Here is a 12709-nt window from a genome sequence, read left to right as displayed (position 1 = left end):
TCTTCCTAGAGTGACTCCAAGGACTACAATTTCATTCTTCTTGCACGTGGGTACGCAAATACACACACACATACACCTACCTATATATGACTTCGTCGTGTGTGTGTGTGTGTGTGTGTGAGAGAGAGAGAGAGAGAGAGAGAGAGAGAAAGAGAGATCCAATAACCATACTTTTCTTAACTGCAGCAACACGCGGGTCACATACTAGTTCTTCTTATTGTTGTTGAAGGATTTGAAAATCGTCGCCAATTTGCGATGGCCCTTCTCGGAATTTTCAGGACGGGAAACATGGAATTGGGGATACCTAATGCATCAAAGCAAGTAACATATACATGAAATTATGAGACAATACAAAATCATTTTCACCCAAAAAAAGAAACTTGGGGTACCTGAGTTGGAAAAGTATGCTTTGTTGTAGTTCCTCTATATTTTGGTGTCCCAATTCAAGATAAGCCACCAAATAGAGAGGTTTTTTACGCCTTATTTTTTTATCTAAAGCTTGGAGCAAAGTAGTTTTACCGATTTCCTACCATTCCACAAACCCCAACCACACGTTTTCTCTCTAAGTTATCCATGATCTCTTTGACGTGCTTTTCAAATCCCACAACCTCTTTGCTTGCATCGTCGCAGATCTTCAAAAAATAATCGACTAATTTTTTTTGTATCTCCTTCAAATTTGGCCTGCATCAAGTAGATTGAACAAGCTCTAACCAATTTACTTTAAAATAAATCGTGAATATATGTTATTGGCCATCAAAGTTTGTTCATAACATTTGAAAATATCACAATTCTTTCTGTTAAGTGCCTCTTGACACTCAAGGATTGTGAAAAGGAGTGTCACAATTGAGAGTCCACATTATGGTTGCAAAAGGAATGTGTGTAGGGAGAGCTCATGGCAGAAAATGTGAGAGAAATGAACCAAAATATTGGGACAAAGAAGCACAAAGAGGCGAGCCATTGCCCACCTGTGTTCTTGAGCAACACTTGTAAGCCATTTCATTGGTAGCAAAAGCACAAAGAGGCGAGCCATTGCCCACCTGTGTTCTTGAGCAACACTTGTAAGCCATTTCATTGGTAGCGTACATGACCCTAATTTGAATTATTTGAACATTGACGATTCAACATCTATTCAAAACCTAACCGACCGATAAGTCATGCGATTTTATTTGGAGATTAGGTACCACTTCATATGAAAGGTCAAAATGACTGTATCAAAAACTTTAGAGAAGGCAATTGGTTCTACACATTTTACACACACACTCTTGTATATTTATATGTATGTATGTATACACACATATATACATACATGGATACACACACACACACACACACAATATACACTAGTATAGCCGGCGGCTTTGCCGCCTCTCTCTCTCTCTCTCTCTCTCTCTCTCTCTCTCTCTCTCTCTCTCTCTCTCTCTCTCTGTGCGTCACTGTGTTCCCGGGTGTTGCATGCCACACCCACCGGTTGAAGGAGAAGCTGACGCATGGCAGGGGGGGAACCGGAATTCCCTCCCCCTTTATCTATTAGTATAGATAGTAAAGAATCTTCTTTGAGTGATGTAAATGTACTAAATTTAGAATGGATTTTGGTAGTACCATCAAATGTTATCTATTCAGTTTCCATTACATAGAATCTCCCAAGATGCTTTAGAAACTACTCGGTTGAAATTCAAAGAGGTCATTAATTAATTGGGAAGATTCGCCTTTTCCCAGATCTAAAAGTTAAACCCTCTCAATTATGCCCGGTTCTTGCGCCCAGCCCCCCATCGTCGCCGTTGCCATTGTCGTCACTAGATTATGCTCCCTGGCGTTCCTCTACCATCGCCATGGGCTCCACAGAGCAAGAGGCTGTGAGCTGCCTTTTTCTCTCCTCGTGTCCTCAGCATGCCTGCAGTGCGAGGTCATACCGTTCAGGAATGCACAGGAATCAGGAGATGCACGGCGGCATTGCTGCCTCTCTCTAAGAACCAAGCTAGTGCACCTCCAATTGCACCCACTGCTGGAGCGCATGAAGACAAAAGAGAGAGAGAGGAATTGTACATCCTCTACGTGCGCTACACCCTGAGGCTGTTCTAGCATCCATGGTAGGAAGCCCTCCCCTTGGTCACTGCACTACTCCACACACAGACAGCGAGGCTATCGCGACAGAGATACAATGTTAAAACTCTCTTCTTCTTCTTCTTCTCTCTCTCTCTAATTGCATAGCTTTACCTGCATGCAAAAAGAGTCAAATCTCTCTCTCTCTCTCTCTCTCTCTCTCTCTCTCTCTCTCTCTCTCTATGTCTGCACGCGTGTCGACGCATGGCATCTCCCTCAGTCTCACCTCAGCTCCACGTGCAGTCACTCGTTTTTTTCCTGCTCAAACCCATGACAGAATCTTCGTTGATTCTACCTAATTAGCCTCTTTTCAAAAATTGGTCGGGCCTATTGGCTAGGATTTGACCTCAGCAGGTAGAGAGTATAAAGTTGAAGCTTAACCACTAGGCTATTCGCCTATGCTACCCCTAGGGGTTCCCTTAAGCACTAAAAAAAAACAACTACCCCCCCCCCCCCCCCCCCCCCCCCCCCTTTTCTCCTTTCCCTTTTTTTCCCCCACCCTTCCCTTTTCCTTTCCTCCCCCCCCCCCCCCCCCCAAAAAACTAATTAATGGCTTCACTCAAAAAATTCGTTTTGGGCACCTAATCAGGTATGGTTTACTAAATCAGGTATGGGCGTGATAAATATGCCTGTTATGAAATATAAATGGAAAAACTTTTGCCCAAAACTAAGGATCAAATGATAGCTAATCATGTGACAAGAACATTGATATCATTAGGCTACTACTTGCCCCTAAATGGCTCCACTTTCAATTTCCATTACATAGAATCTCTCAAGATGCTTTAGCATCTCCAATTAGCATCTTCATTCAACTCACAATTTAAAACCAATCCTAATGGCTAGGATTTGACCTCAGCACATAGAGAGTATAAAGTTGAAGCTTAACCACTAGGCTATTCGCCTATGCTACCCTTAGGGGTTCCCTTAAGCAACAAAATCCCTCCCCCCTCCCCCCAAACCCAAAAAAGAAAACTAAGTAATGGCTTCACTCAAAAAAATCATTTCGAGCACCTAATCGCTTCAATAAAAATTTGACAAAAGCTAGGGTGTTTGTAACCTTCTGTCATTAATGCAATTCAAGATCAATTGGGTACTTTTTTTTTTAAAAGAAAAAATTATTGAGTTAATTACCTTTTATTTGAAATTATCTGAGCTTGCTTTAAAAGTATCTTCACACCATTTCTTTGTACCGTTGGTTCCCACTTCTCCCATCTATGAACAAGCTTAGCTTCTAGTTTAGAAGTAGTTTCTATGATTTTTATGAATTTGCCCGAGACTTCGCCTCTAGGCATGCTATTAGCAATTTGACCAATTCTAAGAATGGCTAAGAGACTAGCTTCTTGAGATCATTTGAAGATTCCATAACATTGGTTTTATCTCCACAATACTGTAAATATGAAAAACAACACATGTGACTGGAAAGATTCAACACTTGTTACTTTGTTACACCGACATGCTTTTTTTTAAATGCCAAAATGAGAGAATGCCAATGCCTGTTGTTGTTCAAGTCGCATTTAGCATCTTCAAAAGGATAGTTCTTAAACTTAATAAGATACCGTCAGATAATCTTACCGCCTCTCAATACCTTGTCTTCATATAGTAGCAAAATTGTAATATTCACCTTTTCCATAATCAATGTATAAGAAATGATGTTGAGGTTGAATCCTTTCGGCCATCAAAATGTAACTCTCTAAGTAGTGGAACTGTGTAACCATGTTGTGTCTTTGGTCCCTCAAGGCACCAAGCGTGCTTGAGGGTGATTGTACATTCCTTTTCAGGTTAATATAACTCCTCTACTCACAGTTTTGAGTATGGTCAAAGCAAAAAAAATTGATGTTGAAGAGCACAATCTACCACCAAATGTGCGTATATCACCTTCTCCTTCAACATCATCATCATCGTCCTGATCCTAATGAGGAGAAGGGACTAAACTTACTAAAACTGGTACTGCTAAAAGCCTTCATCATCTTTGTTAATAGCGAGAAGTAGGATCTCCAAACTCATTGCCCTAACCACCATAAGCAACTTCAATAGGATACAAAAGGGGCATGGCTATGACGCTAGACTTGCTTTGACAAGGATTGTAGCAGTAAAACTTGCATGCTTTCATTGAGAATGCCAACATGATCCTATACACCTAGCTTTCAATGTGTGGATTTCTTCCTGTGGTTATGAAGGGATTCCATCTTGTGTATTGATGCTTGCTTCAATACGTCTAATTAAAATGCTATGTGTTTTTATAAACCTTTGACTCTTCTCATGGTTGATTTATTTGATTATGACTCTTTGTTCCTACTCGGTCTACGTCCCTTATTAACGTGAATCTACACAAATGCTGCTAACCTCCATGTATGCAGTTCAAGTCACAGGATAGTGGCAGTGCCATAGATGCATAGTGTTGCATGTATCGCGACTTGCACCTTGTCCTGGTCTGCGGCCCTTCAACTCTACCCCTCGCTCTGCGCGCAACCACCCATAGGATGATTACCTCCGATCATCTACAAGAGCATGCATCATTTTGCCGAGGTGCATGTACTCGTCTTGGAATTATTCATTGCACAGCCCTGCTCCCACACCCTCTCTTGTGCGCAATTGTGCTTCCATTATTGCCTCACGCTTGCCTTCTCGTCTCTTTGTTTCTCTCTTGCATCGCATCTCTTCCTCCTCCTCTGCACCCAACCTCCCCCTACCTGTATGCGCTCTATCGAGAGAGAGAGAGAGAGAGAGAGAGAGAGAGAGAGAGAGAGAGAGAGAGAGAGAGAGAGAGAGTGTCTTGCACACATACAATGTGCACCCAAACACACATACACACAGCATCTGCCTTTTTCTCTCGCCTCCACGTGTCTCCTTCCTGCTTTTTCACTTCAAACCTATCGAACGTATCTCCCAAGATACCCCTTAATCAACCTGCTTCCAAAATTGGAGCGACCTAATTAAATTGGAGCGACCTAATTGCTTCTTTTGTTGTGAAACACTATAAGCTCAAACCTGACTCCTTTTTTTTCTTTTGGGCCAAAACTCACAATTGCTAGTGGGTTTATGTATTAAATCTTGAAATGTACAAAGAAGCCTCAAGTTCATAAAGAGCCCTGGAGTGCCTCTTGATCTCTCAAATATTACAAAGAGTTAGCTCTATGCTACTCAATATCCATAAATTATAATCACTTACCCATCGAGGTAGAGAGAATGGCCCGATTTCCCTCATTCGAGTTTCTCTTTTTTTCCAAGGGCAAAAATGAGTTCCTTGATTTGATTTCTTGAATGATCTCCATAAAGTTAACCATTGAGCAATCATTTTTGACTACCCGATGGTTTCTAGCCTTCTAGCCTTCCAAACATACTGAAGGTAGCCAAACCTAAGAGTTTGTACTCAAAAATATGCACTTGACTTTTTATCCCATCCCTCCCAACAGATAATTCTTTCTTTTAGAACCCTATTTTCCAAGTCCTTTGAACCCATTTACATAGCTTTCTTGCTAGGCAACTAATCCTCGAGCACTCTTTAAACAAGTGAGAGAGATCCTCACTTGTCTTTTTGCACCCCAAACACCTATTTGAGCCTGTCGAGACAGAGCCCCCCTAGGACCTTCCACAAAAAAAATTATCGGTAATGGCTACTAGTATGTGACCCGGACGTTGCTGCGGTCATAAAATTTAAGTCCCCATAGCTTAGGTGTCCCTAACATGGTGGATTAGCAACAACTATAGAAAGCCGACTTTAGGGCTTCGTCACATGAGGCTCAGTTATAAGTAAGTTGGGCATATAACTGAGCCTCCTGAGTGAAGCAGCTCAGTTCTATTATGCCAAGGGCTCTTGTAAGTATGCCAAAATCGTCATAGTTGCAAAGTCCTATCGCATGTACCTTTTTTTTTTGCTTTTTTTAAGCTTGCGTACGTTGACGACGTTGTTTGCACCTCTTTAAGAGAGAGAAGGAGACGGTTACATGGCCATGGCAGCTGCAGCACATGCAGAGCAAACGTTTTGTCGTGAGGCGCATCCAAGGCCAACTACTAGGTCGTGGTTGGAGCTCAACGGCTAGGTGAGTCTTTTTGCGCGACCATGGAGTAGGCTCAATAATCATTGAATTTCTTAAAATAAAGCATAGTAGACACAATTATCAATTACTGTGATAATTGTGCCTCGCGTGATCACCACCTTAAAGGTGTGGCTTGCTCTATGTAATGTTGCTTATTTATTGTGTACAATGAAGTTGGGCCAGCCAAGGGATGTTTTGTATGTTGACCGCATTCCGTGTGTGTGTGTGTGTGTGTGTGTGTGAGAGAGAGAGAGAGAGAGAGAGTTACGAAAAAAGAGCGTGTGTGTGTGATTGTGTGTGTGTGTGTGCGTGTGTGTGATTGTGTGTGTGTGTGTGTGTGTGTGTGTGTGTGAGAGAGAGAGAGAGAGAGAGAGAGTAGCAAATAACAGATTATGAGAGTTTAAATCTCTATGAGAGAGAGAGAGAGTGCGTGTGAGAAAGCACGCACTCTCTCTCTCTCCCTCATAGAATTTAAACTCTCATAATCTGTTATTTGCTATATTCTCTCTCTCTCTCTCTCTCTCTCTCTCTCTCTCTCTCTCACACACACACACACACACACACACACACACACACACACACACACACACACACACACCACAAGTGTTGTAGTGATTGTTTCAATGTGAGCACCTTGCTTGGCATGCTTGGCCCGATCCGTGGACACCCATATGTTGTCCCTGCTCCGCTCTGACTATCCTTCTATTGGTGCTGTGGTGGAAGTGGTAGCGGGCTCTCTGGGCAGTCACCACATTTATGATAAAGAGGCCATGTTTTGGTATCCAAGTAAGCTTTTGATAATGTGTATCATGTCAATGCCAAGGGGCTAATGCATGCTATTTCCCTATGCTCTCACTTTACACCGTTGCAATAAGTTCAATGCAATGGGTAATGCAAAAAAAGAAAAACATGTCTCCATATTGTTATAAGAACCACTATGAAACTTGTCAAATATGCTCTTCAATAGTAAAGAAAGAAGATGTGCAAGAGAAAATGATATTTTTAGAGGGCTGCATGCTCTTACTATATTGTCAATATCTATGAATAGCATATTGTTTTATACGATTCATATCTCAATGGTAGAGTTAAGCGTTCTACTCTTTTTTTAGGCTTGCAATAAGTCACAACCTATGATCCTTCGTGAAAGATCCATATCCCAGAATCCCACTAGCTTATTTGATTCACGCATGCTATTGCAATGCTAAGAATATTCTAAACATTCCTCACACTATGTACATATTGATCTCAATATAGTAGCTTTGTGTCTATTTTCATGGAAAGATAACATAAGTGGTTTCATTTTCCCTTGTGAACTAAATAGTTCCCACAATAAACCTTGAGCTTACGCATTCCAATGGAAGATATGTTGTGAGTGTGTAGGAAGGACCTCCTTTGCTCCTAACGTCCAATGCATAGCTGAGCAAGGCGCAAGAAGAGCAGCCACCGATGGCACCACTTCTGTGGCAGGAAGCTAAGAAATGAAAGGCCGAAAAGCATAGTCGCAAGGCCAATCTTGTCGCATGCAGAGGGGGGCTGGACGCAAGTGCTCTCTCTCTCTCTCTATCCTCTCTCTCTCTCTCTCACACACACACACACTCACACACGCACACACATGAGAGATGTGGCCACCAAGTTGGGACTAGGAGCCCTAGACTTGTGGCACTATAGTTCTAACTTCTCTCGCAAGCCAATTTGTCAACCTCCGTAACCAGTAGTGGCATGGGAATAGCGGAGACAGCCATCTTGATTGTCAATGCCTGTGAGGCTCTACATTCTTGAAAAAAATGGTGCTTCACCCACGCGCACGTGAGAGAGAGAGAGAGAGAGAGAGAGAGAGAGAGAGAACTTTTTGATGCTGACAGTCGGTTTTCGAAACCGTGACCGCGAGAACCACACCCTAAGTAAGGGAAGCCATATCACCAAGAAAGGAAAAAAAAACACAAAAAAAGAAGCTCTTTACCATTCACCACCCCCCTCTAAGCTTAACCACTAGCGGGGCCCCGCTAGTATGGCCACACCTCTCCATTATCGCCAAAAGACGGACTCTCTCTCTCGTACTGCTCGGCTCCACCAATGTTCTCTCTCTCACCTACTCTGCCGCACTGCATCACGCGGCCCAGTGGAAGCATAAGACGCTGATGCCTCTGTCACACCCTCTGGCGGGCCGCCACAGATATTGTATATGCTCTCTCTCTCTCTCTTTCAAATATCCTCCCTCTCTCTCTCTCTCTTTGCTCGTCCACACCCCAACCCCAGCGGGCCGCCATATTATGCCCCATCTTCCGTCGTCCACACCCCTTTGGCCTTATACCCCCCCCTCTGTTTTCTTCCCCAACCTTGGTGGACCACCAGCCTTATATTCCCCCCCCCCCCCCCCTCCTTCACCTAGCTCTAGAGAGAGAGAGAGAGAGCGGCCCCGCAGACCATGGAAGGAAAGCTCTATCTCTATCTCTCTCTCTCTCTCAATTCCCTTAACCACACACCCTAACCCTCTCTCACCCTCCCTCACGACCTCACACTCATTCTCTCTCTCTCTCTCTCTCTCTCTCTCTCTCTCTCTCTCTCTCTCTCTCTCTCTCTCTCTCTCTCTCTCTCTCTCTCTCTCTCATATATATATATATACCCCCTTTTCGTTGACTAAGATCCCCCCCCGTTTGCGCCTCTGTCGGATGCGCCTGCGCGGACGCCTTCGACCCCGGCCCCCGCCCATGCGGGCGCACCATGGAATGCAACCTCCCATCCCGTATCCCCTCCCCCACCACCTCACCACCCCACCCCCCCTCTCTCTCACTCGCGTTGTCCGCAGACCGCGCTACCCGCTCCTCACGCTCTCTCTCTCCCTTCGCAGCCTGTACAGGCGCCGCTACATACAAACGCACACACACACACTCACACACACCCACACACTCTCGCGTACAACTCTCTCTCTCTCTCACCCCATCTCTCTCATCGTTCTCTACGTCGCCAGCAGCAGGTCCGAAAATTAATTTTATATATATATATATATTTATTTACATGTATAATATATCCCCCCCGTTCCCGCGCACGCTCGCACACACACATATATACATACACACACACGATTACGCATATATATATACTCATACGCACACGCACCCATACATACACACACACACGCATAAACGCACACACAAATGGTACAAAAAAAAAACGGAGGATTCGACGATTATGACGACATCAACAAAAGAAGGAGGACCCAGATCACGCGACACCGGAAACAAACAGAGTAAATGCGCCAAAGGCATGCCCCGGCCGACCGCGAAGAGACAAACGCGCTACACCGACGCACCGGCAAAACTGTCATTCATCGGCATCATGCGATCACGACACCCTCTTCAGTAAACCGTAGGTTATTATCATCATTTTTTCAGTTTTCACCCAAGCCTTGTAAAAAGATCTCAACTTGTAAATTTCCCACTCTCTAGGTGATGGTCACAAAGGCCCACCTAGAGGTTTTCATTTTAATAACTCCCTAGACAAAGCAAGGGTCAACCACCCACGACCCACCGCCTTGCTTTGTCTCCCCGATTAGCTTACCCTAATCAAGCCAGATTACCGTGATCTAAGCAGCCAACACCTATAAAAGGGCACTGAGAGGTCACTAGAGGGGAGGGGGGGGGGGGAGGCAGCTCATGGGAGGTCAGCACTTGGTAGAGTTTTAGTGGGAGGAATTGGCAATGTTCGCGTCACAAGAGGGGGGATTTAGTGTAATGGTTTGTTTCTGGAATTGCATCATGTGAAGGGAGCTACGTCCACCTCTCGACTCCAATGGTCGATGCGCACACACACACATTCTTGGTAGCAAGTTTCACATCACCGAGTCATCCCTAGAGAACGCACCAAGTAGGTTCACTATCTCCCCCTCTATCTCGCTATCACCACGGTGTGCCACCTCGTCGGAAAGAAGATCATTTGTAAATACGGCAAGAAGTAATTCTCCCTCACACCCCCGAGGGCTTTCATCACCTGTCTATTCTCTCTATTCTGTGTGTGTGTGTGTGTGTGTGTGTGTGTATGTGTGTGTGTGTGTGTGTAAGTTCGTGATATTTCAAATCACCGATGTCTGCGTCCTAGCCGCTCAAAGCTAGGTGGTGCCCCCTGTTCGCTTTATCGTGATCGGCTTGAGGCGTGCATCGGCTCCCGGCGTTTTAGAGGCCGTCGGGGTCCATGTCTCGCTTTGCTCTCGTCATTTGGTGCCCCCACTGAGGAGGGCTTCTTGGAAACCTTCGGTTTACAATGCTGAAAGTAACGCACACCATCAATCATGAACGAATGGCTGAAGGAATTCTCTAATGGAGGACGGAAGAGGAGGAGACTAAAGAGGCACTAGCCGCCTTCATTCAAGTACTACTACCAGGCTATAGTGTCGTCAGTATTCAAGAGGTAAGCTCCCCATCTCGTGTTGCTCGTTCTAACCACAAATTGAGAGCATCGGGTGGGAGGCCTATGAAGTGCTATCACTGCTGTCAACCAAAACACACTGTCAATGAGTGCCAGCAACGAAGGGGCTGAAATCGTCTACATCCACATTCACCGCGAAGAAGTTATCCACATCAAAGGAGGAAAGAAAACGGTAAGGCCTCTCTTTCCTAAGGAAACTGCAATCAAAGTTATAACCTCTACTCCAAAATGGCCTAAAGGGGCTGCTCGATCCAAAGGTAAGGAAAGGCTAAGCCAGTCTGGGAACTGTTAACCCTCACGCACATTCCTATCACCTATGACGGACGTTGTATTATTTATTTGGTAGATTCAGGTACGGGGCTTGTCGGTCCAATAGGAAAAGGGTAAGAGTGATCACCGATGAGAGGCGCACTCTAACTGGAACATTCAAGGGATTAGTTGGCTAAGCATGAGCGCCCAAGTGTGAATGGGACGAGCTCATATAAAAGTCAACTAAACCTAAAATTCACTTATTCTCTCATTTGTGCAATTGAAGAGTGCTCTTGCTCCATCTCCATCTTCTTCTTCTTCATCTCCTTGTGTGTGTGTATGCGTGAGAGAGAGAGATAGAGAGAGAATTTAGAATGGATTTTGACAGTACCATCGAATGTTATCTATTCAGTTTCCATTACATAGAATCTCCCAAGATGCTTTAGCATCTCCATTCAACTCACAATTTAAAACCAATCCTAATGGCTAAGATTTGACCTCAACACGTAGAGAGTATAAAGTTGAAGCTTAACCACTAGGCTATTTGCATATGCTACCCTTAGGGGTTCCCTTAAGCACTAAAAAAAAACACACCCCCCCCCCCCCCCCCCCCCCCCCCCCTTCCCCTTTTTTTCCCCCACCTTTCCCTTTTCCTTTCTTTCCCCCCCTAAACTAATTAATGGCTTCACTCAAAAAAGTCGTTTTCGGCACCTAAATCAGGTATGGTTTGCTAAATTAGGTATGGGCGTGATAAAAATACCTATTATGAAATATAAATGGGAAAAATTTTGCCCAAAACTAAGGATCAAATGATAGCTAATTATGTGACAAGAACATTGATATCATTAGGCTACTACTTGCCCCTAATAGCTAATTATGTGACAAGAACATTGATATCATTAGGCTACTACTTGCCCCTAATACTGCCCCTAATGGCTCCACTTTCAGGTTCCATTACATAGAATCTCCCAAGATGCTTTAGCATTTTCAATTAGCATCTCCATTCAATTCACAATTTAAAACCAATCCTAATGGCTAGGATTTGACCTGAGCACGTAGAAAGTATAACCACTAGGCTATTCGCCTATGCTGCCCTTAGGGGTTCCCTTAAGCACACACAAAAAAAAATCCCCCCTTCTTCTCCTTTCCCTTTCTTTCCCCCACCCTTCCCTTTTCCTTTCTCCCCCCCCCCCACACCCCAAAAACCAAAAAATAAGTAATGGCTTCACTCAAAAAAGTTGTTTTGGGCACCTAATTGCTTCAATAAGAAATTGACAAAAGCTAGGGTGTTTGTAACCTTCTGTGATTAATGCAATTGAAGATCAACTGGGCACTTTTTTTAATTAAGAAAAGAAAAAATTATTGAGTTAACTACCTTTTATTTGAAATTATCCGAGCTTGCTTTAAAAGTATCTTCACACCATTTCTTTGTATCATTGGTTCCCACTTCTCCCATCTATGAACAAGCTTAGCTTCTAGTTTAGAAGTAGTTTCTATGATTTTTGAGACTTCGCCCGAGACTTCGCTTCTAGGCATGCTATTAGCAATTTGACCAATTCTAAGAATGGCTAAAGAGACTAGCTTCTTGAGATCATTTGAAGATTCCATAACATTGGTTTTATCTCCACAATACTGTAAATATGAAAAACAACACATGTGACTCGAAAGATTCAACACTTGTTACTTTGTTACACCGACATGCTTTTTTTTAAATGCCAAAATGAGAGAATGCCAATGTCTGTTGTTGTTCAAGTCGCATTTAGCATCTTCAAAAGGATAGTTCTTAAACTTAATAAGATACCGTCAGATAATCTTACCACCTCTCAATACCTTGTCTTCATATAGTAGCAAAATTGTAATATTCACCTTTTCCATAATCAATGTATAAGAAATGATATTGA

The 12709-nt window shown here is 43.6% G+C and overlaps 1 pseudogene; it reads right to left on the bottom strand.

Moving 5' to 3' along the window:
* LOC147440867 (disease resistance protein ADR2-like) overlaps positions 1 to 12416 on the bottom strand; it is a 34429-nt pseudogene extending 22013 nt beyond the window's left edge.
* Between the last annotated feature and the right edge of the window lie 293 nt (positions 12417 to 12709).

Source organism: Adiantum capillus-veneris, chromosome 15, assembly GCF_014529385.1.
Source record: "Adiantum capillus-veneris isolate H3 chromosome 15, ASM1452938v2, whole genome shotgun sequence".
Classification (NCBI taxonomy): Eukaryota; Viridiplantae; Streptophyta; class Polypodiopsida; order Polypodiales; family Pteridaceae; genus Adiantum; species Adiantum capillus-veneris.
Note: the sequence above shows the minus strand (reverse complement) of the source record. Positions and strands in the feature narration are given on the sequence as shown.